The 19,208-nt window shown below is 47.5% G+C and overlaps 1 protein-coding gene across 1 annotated transcript in view; it reads right to left on the bottom strand.

Annotated features, from left to right (window-relative positions):
• Positions 1-19,208, bottom strand: part of PDLIM1 (PDZ and LIM domain 1) — a 77,640-nt gene that overhangs the window by 1,625 nt on the left and 56,807 nt on the right. The window lies entirely within an intron of this gene.

The following is a 19,208-nucleotide window of genomic DNA, read 5'->3' as shown; positions in this document are numbered from 1 at the left end:
CCTTGCATGGATGACGTAACAAAACATTATTGTCATAATCAAGAGGCAATCTTCTTAGTTGCCAAATGAAATGCACAGCACAAGAAGGCGGAAATCATTATAGCAGAGCATCCTAGAAGCAGGTGGATTAAAATCATCCGATCTAGAGTACAGTAAGGAGCCTCTCTGCAGTCAGTTTTGTGCTTATAAAGCAAGCTCCTTGGTCTTTTTTTTTTTTTTTTTTTGGCATGTGTGTGCTTTGTTCATTTGTTTCATTTTAATTGCCACTAGGGTTATCGCTGGCGCTTGGTGCCAGCACTACAAATCCACTGCTCTGGCAGCCATGTTTTTCTCCTAGTATATTATTAATTTACTTTTATATTTATTCATTTAATATTGGATAGACACAGAGAGAAATTGAGAGGGAGAGGGAAATAGAGAAGGGAAGATATGGAGAGATACCTGCCACCCTGCTTTACCACTCGTGAAGCTTTCCCCCTGCAGGTGGGGGCTGGGAGTTGGAACCTGGGTCCTTGAGCATTGTAATGTGCATGCTTAACCAGGTACACCACTACCTGATCCCATATTTTCTATTAGATAGAACAGAGGGAAATTGAGAGAGGACAGGAAGATAGAGAGGGAGCAAGACACCTGCAGACCTGCTTCACCACTCATAAAGCTTCTCCCCTGCAGGTGGGAAGCAGGGGCTTGAATCCAGGTCCTTGAGTTTGGCAATATGTGCACTTAACCAGGTGCAAGACTGCCCAACCCCAGCAAGCTCCTTGTTATGAAACGCTAAGCTGCCTACAGTCCATTCCATGCCATACTCAGAAACCTGTGTCACAGAAGCTATTAATAACAGTCAGCTACGTTTGAATTATTTCTATATAAGGGACTGGGTGGTGGCACGCCTGGTTGAGTGCACATGTTACAATGCACAAGGACCCAGGTTCAAGCCTCTGGTCCCCACCTGCAGCGGGAAAACTTCACAATCAGTAAAGCAGTGCTGCAGGTGTCTCTCTGTTTCTCTCCCTCTCTATCACCCCCTTCCCTCTTGATTTCTGGCTGTCTCTATCCAATGAATAAATAAAGATAATAAAATTAAAAAAAATTATTTCTATATATTCACTGACTGTGTCACATCCCTTTTAGTCCCCCACTGTGCGGTGCTATCTTTGTCAGCTATTTACATGTCTCTGTTTGAACCAATAATTTCTGGGACACCAGAATCTTGTTTAATATAATTCTCAATACTCCATGGAGCCTGGCATAGAACTCTGCAATACATATACAGGAAGGAAAGAGGAAATGTCATGACAGTTTCATGGAAGTCCCTACCTTAGTCCAACATAGTTGGGCCCAAGAAACAAAAGGTGTCTCTACACCAGTGGTTCTGAATAGGCACCTGTGAGCACCCCAGGCACCAAGAGAGCATCTAGTGACTGCACGGACCTGGCTGTGTCCCAGGTAATGCTGAACAAGCATCTCCAGGTGCAGGAGCTGGAGGTGCTATTCTGTTACCCCTGGCTAACACCCACTTCTTTAGACCAAAACAGTGACTTTCTATCTTTCTCTCTTTATTTCCTTCCTTCCTTCTGTCTCTTTCTTTCTTTGCCGCCAGGGTTATTACTGGGACTTAGTGCCAGCACTACAAATCCACTGCTCCTGGCAGCCATTTTTTCTTTCTTTTTTTTTAAATTTATTTTTTTATTTGTTATTGGGTAGAGACAGAGAGAAATTGAAGATAGAAGGGAAGACACAGAGGGAAAGAGACAGAGAGACACCTGTAGCCTTGCTTCACCACTTATGAAGATCTCCCCCTGCAGGGGTACCAGGGGCTTGAACCTGTGTCCTTTCACATTGTAATATGTGTGCTTAACCAGGTACGCCACCGTCTGTCCACCCAGCAGCCATTTTTCCATCTTTTTCCCCCCTTTTTTATTTGACAGGACAGAGGATTGAGAGGGGAGGAGACAAAGGAAGGAGAAAAGAGAAAGATTCATTGCTTCATTGCTCATGAAGTGTCTTCCTTGCAGGTGGGGGAGCAGGGGCTTGAACCCAGACCCGTGCACTTGATATGTGCGCCTAACTGGATGCACTACTGCCCAGCCCCCTAGACCAAAACAGCTACTTTCAAATTCATATATATATATTTCCCTTTTTGTTGCCCTTTTTTTTTATTGTTGTGGTTATTATTGATGTCATTGTTGTTAGATAGGCCAAAGAGAAATGGAGAGAGGAGAGGAAGATGGGGGGGGGGGGAGAAAGATAGACACCTGCAGACCTGCTTAACCACCTGTGAAGTGACTCCCCTGCAGGTGGGGAGCTGGGGGCTCAAACCGGGATCCTTATGCCAGACCTTGCGCTTCGGGCCACCTGCACTTAACCCGCTGCACTACTGCCCAACTCCCTACTTTTAAATTCTACTATGCACCAAGACCATCTGGAGGGCTAGTCCAAACACAGATTGTTGAGACCTGCTTCAAGAAGTTACTATTTTAACAAGTCCTCAGGTACAGCTGGTGTGGCTGAAGCTGCTGGTCCAGAAACATCACTTTGAGAAACAAAAGGAAACAAAGAATGGCTTGGGGGGGGGGGGGGCTCCTGTCTTCATTGTAGCTATGCCAGGCAAACCTGGGGCTGACAAGTGAGGATCCTGTCTGTCTTGTCCCTGTATGCCTATTGTTGCTTTTGAAGCAAAAATGGAGGGACTGATAGCAGCTGGGGTGGTAGCCTGTGCATGGTGCCCACAATTATCCAAATCCTCCCCACTCTGGCCATGCTCCCCCAATCATTGGTTCTCTTCTGGGAGTGATTCTGTCCCCTAGGGAGCAGCTCTGGTTGTCAGGACTAGAGCCAAGAGTTCCTACCGGGTAGAGACAACAGATTTTGCTCCTAAAATGCACAACAGTCCCTACAAAGAATTATTTGTCCTATCTATCTATCTATCTATCTATCTATCTATCTATCTATCTATCTATATTGCTGGAGCTCAGTGCTGGCACTATGAATCCACTGATCCTGGCAGCCATTTTTTCCATCTTATTGGATAGGACAGAGAGACACTGACAGGAAGGGGAGATAGAGAGACACCTACAGACCTGCTTCACCACTTATAATCACCCCCCTTCTTGTAGGTGGGGAACAGGGGGCTTGAACCCAGATCCTTGCACAGGACCTTACACTTGGTACTATATGTGTTTAACCAGGTGTACCACCACTTAGCCCCCAATTTATTTGGTCTCAAATATCAATATCACCAAGGTTCAAAAGTCCTGCTCTTCATAATATATATGCCCCCCATTCCTTGGTCTTTGGGTTTGGTCAAATGACTTGTTTCGGCTAATGGAATGTGAGCAGCTATGAGTCCTATTTGGACAAAATCACTATGTGTTCTTGTAAGGTTTAGTGTTGTCCCCACTGAGCTTCTGCCCTTGGACACAAGAAAACAGACCAAGGAGAATTATACCTCCTTCTGCTGACTTGGGAATAAAAAGACTGTCAGTGCCAGGCTAAGCCCTGCCACAGCCCCAACCACAGCTGGCCAACAGCCCTCCTGCAATATGAGCAAAAAATGTGTTTGTTCCTGCAACCTGCTGATGATTAAAACAATGCAACAGTTCAGGCGGCCTGGTGAACATCCAGAAGGGAGATTGCAAAGCAGTCTGGGACTTTTACTCGCCCTACCATGAGTACTCATGACACAGGCTCCCAGAGCTCCTCTAGCAGGGGAACTGATGACAACAGAGTTTCATCTGGGAGCATGTGAGAGGGAACAGAGAGGTTGGGAAGCTCCACGGCTTCCCCTGTTCCCACCAAGAGAACAGGAAATCAAGGGAAACCACCTTGATGCTTCAGTTTTCCTCAAACCCATGGTCCTGAGGTTGAAAAGAATGTCAAGGCAAAGAAAGAGTTAACTAACCAAACTGTAAGAAGTCCCAGATAACAGGATACCTTGAGAAAGGTATCCTCCCTTGCCCTCCAGTGGTGTATCTTATGCTGACCTTCTAAGTCCTGAGACTAAATTTTCTCAGACACAGCTGTGGAGGAAAAGATAACAGTAACCATAACAGTAACTAAGGCAACCGGACCCTGAGCGATGGGTACAAGTCCCACCTCGCAGCCTCTGCTTCCCTGATGACACTTTCTGCTCTGGCCTGCAGCCCTTATATAAGCTTGTAATATCCTTTTGTGCCAGGCCCAGAATTCTTTGAAAGCACAAGCTCTTTCTGGGGCCTGTTAACATAATAAGGTTCCTCCTTTCAGACTCTAGTGCCTGGCTCTAATTTTCGAACCCACAACAGTCCTTGCCCTCACTAGACCTTCCTCCCTTCCTTGAATACAGTCCTTACCTTGTTCATGATTGACTTTTTTTTTCATTGATTCTGAATATAAAAACTATTGCATTAAAAGTATCAGTTTTGTTTTGATGATTGAGTTTGTTTGTTTACTCTTATATTTTGTACCCAAAGCACATGCCTTCGTCACCTCACCCTAACCCTGGCCTTTCCTGGAGAGCTATCACAAGAGCCAGAGAGTGGGGGTGGGGGAGGATTTGCCTTTAAGGACCCCAAAGTTGTCTTGACATTTTCTGCTGTTGTTGCTACAGTCATGGTGGCTTCACTATCAAGAAAAAGGAAGCAGCAAGCAACATCGGTGCACCCCGGACATCTGGGACAGACGAACTGACTGTGACAACTCAAGTTAAGAGTCTTATGTGATGAGCTGTTTTTCACACGACTCATTCAAACAGCGGAAAATTTACCAGGAAGAGGTATGAGGCGCAAGAAGACAGTGAAGGAAGAAGACAAAGTTGTGGTGATGGTGGTAGGGAATCCACATTCATTTTAAAATAAAAAGAATGACATAAAAATGGGCACAGTAAGGGCTGAAGAAGCAGTCCGCTGACAGCCAAATGCACTGAGTTCTACTCAGTCCTGCAGCGCCACCTGCTGGCTACATGGTTTTCCGTCACTAAGCACGACAAATTCAAAGAAATTTCCCTTCTCTTTCAGTTAGCTTACAGTAATATTAGTTCTCTTTACACGTCGGGTAGCAATAAAAAACTCCAAATTTCTCTTCACCTAGTAAATCCTATAACTCAAAGGTGTCTAGACAAAGTTGAAAATTGGTTGAGTAAAGTAGTCCCCCCCCCATCTACTTCACTGTTTGACATTTTATGGTTCCATACCCTAAATAGACTTCCTAGCTTCTTCCCACATGAAGACCCCTAATTTTATCTGCTCTATTCATACCTTTGGGTTCCTTTCTATTAAAAAATCTGTTCTGCTTTATATCTTACTGCCTTTCAGCCACCAAGTTGCAGATGCTATCATGATGCCATCCAGACTTCCCTGGGCAGACGACCTCAACAATGTGTCCTGGAACCTCACCTCTCTCTCCAAAGCCCTGCCCCACTAGGGAAAGACAGAAACAGGATGGGGTCACCTCCTTCACCCCATCTTGGATGGAGTTTGAAGAAATGTTAAGTGAGACAAGTCAGAATCAGAAGGATGAATATGGATGATCTCATTCATAGGCAGAAGTTGAAAAACAAGATCAGAAGAGAAACACTAAGCAGAACTTGGACTGAAGTTGGTGTATTGCACCAAAGTAAAAGACTCTGGAGTGGTGGGGGTGAGGGGGTGGTTCAGGTCCTGGAACATGATGGCAGAGAAGGACCTAGTGGGGGTTTGTATTGTTATGTTGAAATGTTATGCATGTACAAACTATTGTATTTTACTGTTGACTGTAAACCATATAAAGAACCCCCAATAAAGAAATTTTTTTAAAAAGAAAAGAAACAGGCTGGGGCTACGGGTCTGCCTGTCAACATCCATGTCCAACAGAGAAGCAATTACAGAAGCCAGCTTTCCACCTTCTGCATCCCAGAAAGAATTTTGTCCATCCTCCCCAGAGGGGTAAAGAATAGGGAAGCTTCCAGTGGAGGGGAAGGGATATAGAACTCTGGTGGTGGGAACTGTGTGGAATTGTACCCCTGTTGTTTTACAATCTTGTTAAGCCTTAGTTAAACCATTAAGACATTTAAAAAGGGGGGCCAGGCAGTGGAGCACATAATACAAAGCACAAAGACCCATGCAAGGATGCCAGTTTGATCCCTGGGCTCCCCACCTATAGGAGGGTCGGTCGCTTCACAAGCAGTGAAGCAGATCTACAGGTGTCTATCTTTATCTCTCCCTCTCTATCTTTCCCACCCCTCTTAATTTCTCTCTGTCCTATATAAAAGAAATTTTAAAAAATGGCTGCAGGAGCAGTAGATTCATAGTACAGACATCGAGCCATAGTAATAACCCTGGAGGCAAAAAACAAATAAAAAAAAATTTTATGGTTCCACGTTCTCTACAGAACCAAACTCAGCCATCTCCTTAACCCCTGGTTGTCTTACCTCATCTAACTCTAGACCATCTCAGGATTCTAAAGCACCAGCCAAAAATGAGCCTCATTACATCCTGAAGAAGTCTTTAGCTCTCTGACCTTAATGCCTCTGGCCCTGTTTTTTCTCAGTCCATAATGTCTCCTTGTTAAAGCCTCCTCCAATAGACAGCTATTAAATATACATGATGTGGTGTATACTCAGAAGCGAGTATTATTCAGTTTTTTAAAAGGAAGGAAATTCTGACGCCATGCTATAACGCAGCTGAACCTTGAGACCATTATGTCAAGTAAAATGAACCAGTCACAAAAGGACAAAGACTTGATAACTACATTCAAATGTAAGTACTTGGGAATAGTTAAGCTCATGGAAACAGGAAGCAAACTGGTGGTTGCCTGGGGGGGCATGGGAAGGGGGACAAATAAGAAGTTAGATTGAGTGGGCACTGGGTTCTGTGGGAATGGGGGTGGCTACACAATGATGTGAATGTCCCTGAACTGTACTTCTAAAAGTGGTTAAGAGGGTACATTTTTTTTTTTTTTTTTTAGATAGAGACAGACAGGTAGACAGACAGAGAGAGAGAGGCCATAGCACTGAAACTTCCTTCAATGCAGTGGAGGTCAGGCCCAAACCTGGGCCACACACGTAGCAAAGCAGTGAGTTGTATCAAGGGTACATTTATGTCACTTGTACTTCACTACAAATTCCTCCTCCTCCTCCTTCCCTTTCCCCTTCCCCTTCCTCTATTGCCACAGTGTTATCACTGGAGCTCAGTGGCTGAACAATGACTCCATCAATCCCAGCAGCCATTTTTTTTTCTTTCTTTTTTATTTGATAGCACAGGGCGAAACAGAGAGGAGGAGAAAAAGAAAAAAACCTACAGCACTGTTTCACCAGCTGGTGGGGACTGGGGGCTTACACTCGGTTCCTTGAATATGTGTGTACTCAACTGGGTGCACCTTGTCCCTGAGAATCTGGAATTTACTTTAAAGCATAATGAAGTTGGGGGGTTGGTGAGACCACAGGCTCTTTCTCCTAATCCAGAGGTTACACTAAGCAAAATGCAAAGACCCACATTGAATCTTTGTTTTGTTTTTTTTCACCAAACCCTGTTGTAGTCAAACTGCCTTCAGGGCTTCACTGACTATACACTGGACACTTTATACCAAGTTCTGCCTTTAACAATTTTTTTTTTTTTTTTTTTTGCCTCCAGGGTTATTGCTGGGGCTCAGTGCCTGTACCGGCAAACGCTAGAAGAAGAAGAAGTGCCTGTGCTACAAATCCACTGTTCCTGGAGGCCATTTTTTTCCCCTTTTGTTGCCCTTGTAGGACAGACAGAAATCAAGAGAGGAGGGGGAGACAGGGGCTGGGGGAAGAAAGATAGACTCCTGTAGACCTGCTTCACCTCTTGTGAGGCGACCCCCCTGTTGGTAGGGGAGTCGGGTGCTCGAACCAGGATCCTTACACCAGGCCTTGTGCTTCTCGCCATGTGGGCTTAACTAGCTGTGCTACTGCCCGACCCCCTGCCTTTAACTCTTTAAACCATCTGTGAGGGCATGGTTATCAGCCTCACTGAGCATGTGCAGAAACCAGGACTTAGAGTGACCAGCAAATTACTCAGGGTGTCCTGCTGGGTTAGATGCAAATCCTCCCTACCACTTCTTTCTACCATGTACTGCTGCCTTAAGAACCAGCATCTTCTGGGTGACAGTCACTCTTATGGAAGACCCTTACTATGTGTTAACCATTGCTCTGAACTTCAGCCATTTCTTTTTTTTTTTTCTTCTTTTTTTTTTTTCCTTCTCCAGGGTTATTGCTGGGCTCGGTGCTGGCACCATGAATCCACCGCTCCTGGAGGCCATTTTTTCCCCCTTTTGTTGCCCTTGTAGCTTCGTTGTGGTTATTATTATTGCCCTTGTTGACACAATTCGTTGTTGGATAGGACAGAGAGAAATGGAGAGAGGAGGGGAAGACAGAGAAGGGGAGAGAAAGATAGACACCTGCAGACCTGCTTCACCGCCTGTGAAGCGACTCCCCTGCAGGTGGGGAGCCAGGGGCTCGAACTGGGATCCTTATGCAGGTCCCTGCGCTTCGCGCCACATGCGCTTAACCCACTGTGCCACCACCCGACCCCCCGGCCATTTCTTTTTAAAAAATATTTATTTGGGGAGTCAGGCGGTAGCGCAGTGGGTTAAGCGCACGTGGTGCGAAGCGCAGGGACCAGCATAAGGATCCTGGTTCAAGCCCCCGGCTCCCCACCTGCAGGGGGGGGTCACTTCACAGGTGGTGAAGCAGGTCTGCAGGTGTCTATCTTTCTCCCCCACTCTCTGTCTTCCCCTCCTCTTCCCATTTCTCTCTGTCCTAACAACGACAATACCAATAACAATAACTACAACAACAATAAAAACAAGGGCTACAAAAGGGAAAATAAATTTAAAAAATTAAAAAAATATATTTATTTGATTTGATAGGACAGAGGGAAATTGAGAGAAGAGGAGATAGAAAGAGAGACACCTGCAGTACTGCATCACTGCTTATGAAGATTTTGCCCTGCAGGTGGGACTGGGGTCTTGAATCTGGGTCCTTGTGGACAGTAGCACGTGCACTCAATCAGGTGTGCCAATACCCACCCCTAACTTTGACTTCATTACAAATTAAAACAGGCTATTTGGGTTCCCCCCAACTCTGAGAACATTCTGAATGTTGTCAGTGTTTACAATGAAATTTACTCTGTTTCATACAGTGAAAAGCTAAGCTAACGCAAGGGGCAGAGGGGGCAGCATAATGCTTATGCAAACAGACTTTCATGGCTGAGGTTCTAAGGCCCCAGGTTCAATCTCCAGCACCACTGTAAACCAGAGCTGAGCAATACTCTGGGAAAAAAAATCCAATAATATCACTCTTCTGCATTTATTTAGTGGACAATCAAACACTAATTAGGAAGGACATATGCAACCCTGTGCTAGCTGCTTTATTCACAATTGCCAGAGTGGAAGCAGCCTAAAGAAGTCATAGGACATACATTCCATGGAATACTACTCTGCAGTCAAAAAGGATGATATTGTGTCCTTTGGGACAAAGTGGATGAAACTGGAAGTGAATATGCTTAATGAACTAAGTAAAGAGATGGAAGACAAATACTAGGTGTTAGAGGCAGTAACTCTAAAATAGTTATAGTTGCTTTTTAAGTTTGAGTTTTAAGAATAGTTTAAATATAGTTGCTTTTTGCCTTCCTGACCAGTGAGGTGGAAAATTCCTTGCCCCTTTCCCTTCGACAGAACCTGAGAGGCCATCAATTATTTTGACAGACCCTGCAGCGAGCAGGACTCATCATGACCTCTGCAACAGAATACTGTTACCAGACAGTTAAAAATGGCCTGACAAATGATGACCTGATAGATTGCAAACAGATGGTCGGTGGTCCCAATAAAGAACAAAAAAATGTGGTGACCCCCACTTTGGCAATGACCTATTGGTCTGGTGTGATGTTTAGAAATAGCCCATGCTTTGCTCTGAATGGATCAGGCTTTTGCTAAGTTTGAAATGATTGGATATAGGCAGATAAGGTGATGTGTTCCCCCTCCCTGAGTGTAGTCTGAATTCCTATAAATTGTATGGTTTGAGCTTTGTTCAGGGTCGAGCTTGGTAGACTGACACCAGTCACCATCTCGGCCCGGATTGCAATTCGTGAATAAACATATTTTGCTTCCTTGCAGTGGATGGTGGTTTGATTTCGCTCTTTAACATTTGGAGGCTCCAGCGAGATATCCTCAGACGGAGGCTCCTGAGGACACCCCATCCTGGTCCGGATCCTAGGAAAAACCTTGGAAGCTTTTGCCCGGCGCCGGTAAGTCAGGCCTGATTTTTGTGCACGGTACCGTTTCATTTGTGTGCTTGTGTGTCCCCGCGGGGCCTGGGTCTGTGGATTGCGGGACGCCGCATTGAAATCCCAGACTGCAGCGCTGGGAAGTGACGACTTCCAGGCTGCTTGGGTTGGGTGATAACTGGATCTGAAACAGGGTCCGCACCCTAAGGATCTGAAACAGGGTCCGACAGCCCAGGGTTGGGTGATAACTGGATCTGAAACAGGGTCCACACCCTAAGGATCTGAAATAGGGTCCGACAGCCCAGGATATTAGTTCTGTCTTTTGTGGCCATTTGTTGTGTCTGTCTTCTCTCCTCTTTGGCGATTCGCGAAAAGGTTGACCTTGTTAGTGCAACTGACGGGTCTGGCCGGAGCTACTCTCCGGTGACTCCTGAAGGCCTAACCTGTGATGCCTTAGTAGCGATGGCCGGAAAGGTAATCGCCCTCCCTTGACTGGATGAATGGTTTGATGTGAATGCTAGTGTGCCTGTTGCATGCCTCACGGTCGAAAGACTACGGGGCTTGATTGGGCTCCAACCTGCGTGTCCGTGGAGTCGTTTCAGCTAAGTGGAGATTCTCAGCCTGCTGAGACCGAGGCCGGGGTTTATACGGCTACTCCTAAGCTAAGACTCCTTAAGGTCCCGCGAGGGGCCCGGCCAGGCGAGCATAGTTGATTGTCTGGCATCCATCGGATGTCAGTTCTTTTTCCAACACCCACTGTTTGTCTCTTTCTGTGTCAGCTGTCTTTCTGTGTCCAGACACCAATAGGCTTCAAAAAAATAATAATAAGGAACTCTTGCGTAGGAAAACTGGAGTCCTCATTTATAGAAGCTCCACGCAGTCTAGTTAAGGGAGAAAGTCCCAGGTGGACACCCTTTGGGTTAGCAGGAAAAACGGTTGAGAGTGAGAGAACGTGTGAGAGTGTATGGTGTGCTGGCCAGCAAGTACAAGGAAGAGTGAGAGGAATCTTTGGTCTAATTGCTGTGATTCTTGTTGCAGTGTTTGTCTCCCTTCTTTTCCACTTTGACGAGGAGATGGGACAGAGTCAGTCCAAAACCAGCTCGCTAACCCCCCTTGAATGCTTGACTAAAAATTTTTCAGATTTTTCCAGGAGAGCTGCTGGGTTTGGAGCCCAGGTGGACGCCTTCACACTGAGGAAGTTCTGTGAAAGGGAATGGCCAGCCTTTGAGGTTGGCTGGCCTGAGACGGGAAGTCTCGACCTGGGAAAGTGCACGGCAGTGCACGATGTGATCTTTGGGAATCCCGGGCACCCTGACCAAATGCCATATATTGAGATCTGGATGAGTATTGCTAATGATAAACCAAGGTATCTGCGGGAGTGTCAGGGCGACTCCAAAGGAAAAAAGAAGGTCAAAAGCAGGTCGAGAGTGTTGGTGATCAAGGGCACGAAGGGGGATAGATTCCCTAGGAGGCCTACAGCTCCTCCTGTCCTCCCCACTAAGCCCGAATCCCCCATACGACTGAAAAAGAGGAGGGATGAGAACCCTCCACCGTATGCTGGCACTTCAGGGGCTACCACTCCTGAACCCGATTCCACTTCTGGGTTGCCATCAGGAGTCCTGAGCCCACCTCATACCAGAGCAGGAACTATGTTTGGGTCAGAGTCCACACCAGTCGGGACTTTTCCTTTACGGGAGGTGGGGGAATTAGATATGTCAGGACGGCCCCTCCGAACTTATGTCCCGTTTAGCACTTCTGACTTGTATAATTGGAAGAATCAAAACCCTCCTTTCTCTGTAGACCCAGAAGGGGTGGCAACTCTACTTGAGTCAGTTTTTTACACTCATCAACCTACTTGGGATGATTGTCAGCAGCTGCTGAGTACCCTATTCACTCTAGAAGAAAGGGAGAGAATTAAAATCGAGGGAAAGAAGCAGGTCCGGGATAAAAAGGGAGAGCCTCCCACTGACCAGGACGTGGTGGAGGAGGTGTTCCCCCAATCCCGACCTAAGTGGGACCCCAACACAAGCACCGGGTATGAGGCCCTCACCAGGTACCGCCAGACTCTATTAAGGGGTATCCGGGCTGCGGGTCGGAAACCCACCAATCTGTCTAAGGTGACCGAGTGTAAGCAGGGTGCAGACGAGAGTCCGACTGCCTTCTTGGAGAGGTTGTACCAGGTATATCGAACCTGGACGCCCATAGATCCCAAAGCCCCTGAGAATGTGCAGGCAGTCGCCCTCCAGTTTGTGGCCCAATCCGCCCCAGATATTAGGAAGAAGTTGCAGAAGTTAGAGGGTTTTGAGGGGAAATCTCTCTCGGAGCTGTTGGCTGTAGCACAGAAGGTTTTTGATAATAGAGAGGACCCCGCGAAAGCCACTCTGGAACTGAATAAGAAGATGGCACAGGTCCTTTTGGCTAGGGAAATAGGAAATAGAGAGGAAAGAGGGAGGTATGTGAGAGAAAAAGGGCAGATGAAGGGAAAAGATAAACCCCTGAGAGGACTGAGAAAGACTCAGTGTGCCCTATGCAAGGAAGAAGGGCACTGGAGGAAAGAATGTCCAAAAAGAAAAGAAGAGGAAGGAAAGAGAATGGGGAAGGAAGCCCCCCTCTTAGTTTTAGATTGAGGAAGTCAGGGCTCCTCCAGCCCCCGGGAGCCTAGGGTAAAACTCGCGGTAGGGGGGAAAGTAATTAATTTTTTGGTGGATACCGGGGCCACCCACTCAGTACTTCAACAACCAATTGGACCCACCGGAAGAGATAAGGTTAAGATTATAGGAGCCACTGGGGAAGCAAGGAGTTATCCAAAGTCCATAGGAAGAGTCGCTGGCCCTGGCCTGAAGACTATTACTCACTCTTTCCTGGTGATACCCGAGTGCCCTGAGCCACTATTAGGTAGGGATCTCCTTCATAAGCTACAGGCCACCATTTCCTTTGAGACAAATGAAGGACCAATAGTACAAGCAGGTGGCCGAATTTTGCTCACCATGCCGGTAAGGGAGGAATATCGTCTCTATGAAGCACCACAGAATGTAGGCAACCCGGACTTATTAACAAGGTGGAAGCGGGAGATTCCAAGAGTTTGGGCCGAGACCAACCCCCCAGGGTTGGCTAAACATGTGACCCCCATAATAGTCCAATTGGTCAGCACTGCCACCCCAGTCCGAGTCCGGCAGTATCCCATGAGTCGGGAAGCCCAGCATGGTATCAGGAACCATATTAGACGCCTAAAAGAGGCTGGTATCTTGGTGCCCTGCAAGTCAGCCTGGAATACACCCCTTCTCCCGGTCCGAAAGCCTGGAACGAACGACTTCAGACCAGTGCAAGATCTGCGAGAGGTAAATAAGAGGGTAGAGACCATTCATCCCACAGTTCCCAACCCTTATACTCTCCTCAGTCTACTGTCGCCTGATCGAACCTGGTATAGCGTCCTAGATTTGAAAGATGCCTTTTTCAGCCTCCCCTTGGCCCCACAGAGCCAACCTATCTTTGCCTTTGAATGGACAGACCCCGAGGAAGGTGAGTCAGGACAACTAACTTGGACCCGACTTCCCCAAGGTTTTAAAAACTCTCCGACCTTGTTTGATGAAGCCCTAAGCAAGGACCTACTGACCTTCCGAAGTGAGCACCCTGAGTGCAGCCTCCTACAATATGTGGACGATCTGCTGATCGCTGCCTTATCTCGAGAGGATTGCGAAATGGCAACCAGAGACCTACTCGAGGTACTGGGGAACTTGGGGTACCGGGTATCGGCCAAAAAGGTTCAGCTGTGTACCCAAGAAGTAACCTACCTGGGCTACCAAATTAAAGAAGGACGAAGGGCCCTGTCTGAGGGAAGAGTCCAGGCTATCCTAAAGATCCCGACCCCCACTACCAAGAGACAGGTCCGGGAATTCCTGGGAGCGGTAGGCTACTGTAGGCTATGGATCCCAGGGTTCGCTGAACTAGCAAAGCCCCTCTACACCGCCACTGGAGGGGGCGACACTCCTTTGAAATGGACTGAGATGGAGGAAAGGGCTTTCCAGGCACTGAAGGAGTCCCTGGTAAGTGCCCCAGCTCTAGGTCTCCCAGACCTGAACAAACCGTTCCAGCTGTTTGTAGCAGAAAGTGCTGGTGTGGCTAAGGGAGTACTCACTCAAACCCTGGGGCCCTGGAAGAAGCCTGTCGCCTACCTGTCTAAACGACTGGACCCAGTAGCGGCCGGATGGCCTGGATGTCTGAGGACAGTGGCAGCAGCCGCCCTACTGGTGAAAGAGACTACCAAACTAACTTTTGGGCAGACCCTAGAAATCACCACAGCCCACAATCTTGCCAGCTTACTTCGCTCCCCTCCGGACCAATGGATGACCAATTCTCGGGTCACCCATTATCAGGTACTGTTGTTGGACCCACCCCGCATTACTTTCAAACAGACTGCAGACTTAAATCCAGCTACCTTGCTCCCCAACCCAGAGGAAGACGCCACCCATGACTGTGGAGAAATCTTGGAAGCCCTGACCTCATTGAGAGCTGACCTGACGGACGTCCCGCTACCAGACGCACAGGAAACCCTCTACACGGATGGGAGCAGCTTTGTGGAAGACGGCGTACGGTATGCAGGTGCCGCGGTGGTCACCAGCCGGGAGGTCTTGTGGGCTGCATCCTTGCCACAAGGGACATCAGCCCAAAAGGCGGAGCTGATAGCACTCATTCAAGCACTCAAGTGGGGAGCAGGGAAAAAGATAAATGTGTACACCGACAGCAGGTATGCTTTTGCCACCGTCCATGTCCATGGGGCACTATATCAAGAGAGAGGACTGCTGACGGCTGGGGGAAAAGCTATCAAGCATGCTCAGGAGATACTGGCCCTGCTAGCAGCTGTTTGGGGGCCAGAGAGGGTTGCTGTCATCCACTGTAAGGGACACCAGAAGGATGACTCAGAAGTCTCGCGAGGCAATCGGTTGGCAGACCAGACAGCTAGGGAAGCGGCCCAAAGACTAGTGGGGACCACGGCCCAACTGGTGGTGGCTACCCCTATACCAGGAGAAGTGACAAAAGGACAGAAACCAGTGTACTCGAAACAGGAAGAGGAGATGAGCCGGAGACTGGGGGGGAGATTAAATGAGGAAGGATGGATCGTCCTCCCGGATGATAGGATTCTATTACCCCAGCCACTGGGAAGACAGGTGGTCTCTCAAACGCACCAAGGTACCCATTTTGGGGGAAACAAATTAGCTGAACTGATCAGTAAATTTTATTTGATAATTGGTTTGCACAGGATCTCCCAGAGTGTGGCAGGTCGCTGTGCAACGTGTGCCAGAGTCAACGCTAACCCAGTACAAGTGAAAGGACCAGGAACCAGGTGGCGGGGGGGGGGAACCTGGAGAACACTGGGAATTGGACTTCACTGAGATGCCTGTGGCTCAAGGAGGATATAAGTATCTCTTAGTCATGGTAGATACCTTTTCAGGGTGGACTGAAGCCTTCCCCACTAAGAAAGAGACTTCCCAGGTAGTAGTGAAACAACTGGTCTTTGAAATTATCCCCAGGTTTGGGCTCCCTTATTCACTGGGGTCGGATAATGGCCCGGCATTCATTGCCAAGGTCACCCAACAATTGGCAGAAATTTTAAAAATTAAATGGAAATTACATTGCATTTACCGCCCCCAGAGTTCGGGGCAAGTAGAAAGAATGAATAGGACTATTAAGGAAAGCTTAACCAAGTTAAAAATAGAGACTGGCGGGGACTGGATTTCCCTTTTACCCTTTGCTTTGCTTAAAAGCAGGAATACCCCATACGTGTCTGGATTTACTCCATTTGAGATTGTGTATGGTAAACTGCCAACCTTGGTGCCCCGGGTTGAGACTGAAAAATTGGCCGAAGTGTCACGGGGCAGACTCCTCAAGTCCCTACAGGCCTTGCAGGTGGTGCGAGGAAAAGCCAGAGCCGCCGTCCGGGACGAAAAGCCTGGGACCCGGAGGGAGGAAAGCCGAGGCCAAGTCCCCTTGTTCGAGCCTGGTGATTCCGTACTGGTGAAGAAGCTGCATCCTGACCATCTCGAAGCCCGGTGGGAAGGACCATACATCGTGATTCTGAGTACGCCAACTGCTGCTAAGGTTGCCGGGAAACGACACTGGATTCATCATACTCGCCTGAAGAAATTTGTGGCGGACCCCCCGGAAATAGAGAATCTGAGGAAATGGTGTGCCGTAGCCACCCCAGACCCAATGAAGGTCCGCTTGGTCTCCTGCTAACTTGTGTGTGTGTTTTGCCTGGTGCACTTCTGTTTTACCTCTGCCACTGCCCAAGCTCACATGCCTCCCACCCCCGAGTGTCCTCTCTGTATGTATGGGAGCTGAAAAACAAAGAGGGAAAGATGGTCGCCAATCAACTAACTGCCGGGCAGCCTATATTCACTCTTGATCTGTGTGATCTATTTGATGCCAACTGGACCAGGGTAATCTATGCCGGCCAGACTGCAACCGGAGGGACTACTATAGATGGGGGGTGTGGCTCCATTGACCTGGAGGCTCGCCTTTGGGACAGACCCTATTATGTATGTCCCAAAGAAGACAGCCCCACCAACTGCAGAGGAGAACCATATTTTTTCTGTGGGTTGTGGGGGGAATGTCTGACAGCATCTCCAGGGAGGGATGGTGATAAGCACCTGAAAGTCACAAGAGTGATTCGACCAGGTGGCCCGACCGAACCAGGTACTTGCCATATTGGAGACTGTAACCCTGTGGAGGTGACGGTCAAAACTTGGAATGAGACTGATTCATGGATGAGAGGGAGAATGTGGGGCATTAAGATTCCTTTTTCTGAAAAGGACTTTGGGACATTATTCACTATTCAACTGCGGATGCTGCCATGGACTCAGAATCCTATTGGGCCCTTGAGACCCATCATTTTAGGAGAAGACCCCCGACCTACTCTCTCCCCCTCTCTACGGATGGGTGAAGAGAATGAGACTAATGGGGATCAGACTGACATTGCACCAAGTGGCACTAAACTGACTGACACAGAACCTTTGCATCCCAGGGTGAAGCCACTAGTGAAAACTGTAGAATTAATGTATTACCTTTTGAATGAGTCTGACCCTAACATAACCAGAAACTGCTGGCTGTGTTTACACCCTGAGCCTCCTTATTACATAGGTGTGGCTGCCTCTGCAGGAATAGGTAGCCAGAAGGGAGACATAAGGAAGCTGACTCTATCCTCTAGCAACTCTAAGGGCCCAGAATGTAAGTGGGGAGTACAGCCCCACATGACACTGGGAGATATCCAGGGAACAGGAACTTGTATTATCACAGCCAACTATAAATTGGAATCCTCCCCGTACAGGGGAAATTGCAACCTAACCATTAAAGTTAGTAAGACTCAAGAGTGGGCGACCCTCCTCAAAGCCCCTGAGGGGACTTGGTGGGCCTGTACTTCGGGCATGACCCCCTGCATCACCCCCTACGGAATGACCAAAGAGGACCTCTGTGTTTTGGCCCATATCCTGCCCCATGTATACTATTCCCATGGCGAAGAAGGTTGGGCTCACCTTGAACGGCAAGGAACAGACTACCTCGGACCAATAAGACGGAAACGTGTCCCGATAGTAGTTCCTATACTCGTGGGGACAGCCATAGCAGGGACAGCGGCAATGGGAGCTGCAGCCCTAGCTAAGGAGACTACTCTAGTACAGTTAGATCAGCAGATCAATCAAGATATGGCCACACTAGAGAGCACTATTGAATCTCTCGAAGGGTCCCTATCTTCGTTGGCCGAGGTGGTCCTGCAAAATCGTAGGGGACTTGATTTGTTATTCATGAAACAGGGTGGGTTATGTGTGGCCCTGAATGAGGCCTGTTGCTTTTATGCCAACCACTCCGGAATGGTGAAGAAAACTTTAAGTGAGGTCAAGAAAAGAATAGAAGATAGAGATAACCGTCTAAGGGACCTGAGCGAGGACAGCTGGTTCGCAAATCTATTTTCTTGGCCCTCTTGGTTAAAAACACTAATTAGTTCCCTGGCAGGGCCTCTGATCACCCTACTTCTACTTCTTACCCTGGGGCCTTGTCTATGGAGGTCTTTGATCTCCTTGATTAAAAGGAGAACTGAGAAGGTTATGCTCCTGGAGTCTCAGTATGTCGAGGAGCAATATAGCTCAGAAGAAGAAGAAGAAGAAGAAGAAGAAGAAGAAGAAGATGAATCAAGGATTTGATTCCCAGCTAAGACTAGTGGGGAATGTTAGAGGCAGTAACTCTAAAATAGTTATAGTTGCTTTTTAAGTTTGAGTTTTAAGAATAGTTTAAATATAGTTGCTTTTTGCCTTCCTGACCAGTGAGGTGGAAAATTCCTTGCCCCTTTCCCTTCGACAGAACCTGAGAGGCCATCAATTATTTTGACAGACCCTGCAGCGAGCAGGACTCATCATGACCTCTGCAACAGAATACTGTTACCAGACAGTTAAAAATGGCCTGACAAATGATGACCTGATAGATTGCAAACAGATGGTCGGTGGTCCCAATAAAGAACAAAAAAATGTGGTGACCCCCACTTTGGCAATGACCTATTGGTCTGGTGTGATGTTTAGAAATAGCCCATGCTTTGCTCTGAATGGATCAGGCTTTTGCTAAGTTTGAAATGATTGGATATAGGCAGATAAGGTGATGTGTTCCCCCTCCCTGAGTGTAGTCTGAATTCCTATAAATTGTATGGTTTGAGCTTTGTTCAGGGTCGAGCTTGGTAGACTGACACCAGTCACCATCTCGGCCCGGATTGCAATTCGTGAATAAACATATTTTGCTTCCTTGCAGTGGATGGTGGTTTGATTTCGCTCTTTAACACTAGGTGGTTTCACTCATACGTGGAATCTAGAGAACTGATACACATGAACTTGAGGGAAAAAAAAAACAAAAGAAGTAAGAAAACTGTTTCTAAGACTTGTGAGAACTCTGATGGTTATCTACAGAAGTGGGGAGGATGCAGATACAGAACTCTGGTGGTGGGTTTGGTGGAACTATAAACTGTAATCTTGC

The sequence above is a fragment of the Erinaceus europaeus genome, chromosome 1, assembly GCF_950295315.1.
Source record: "Erinaceus europaeus chromosome 1, mEriEur2.1, whole genome shotgun sequence".
Taxonomy (NCBI): Eukaryota; Metazoa; Chordata; class Mammalia; order Eulipotyphla; family Erinaceidae; genus Erinaceus; species Erinaceus europaeus.
This window is presented reverse-complemented; position numbering and strand designations above follow the sequence as displayed.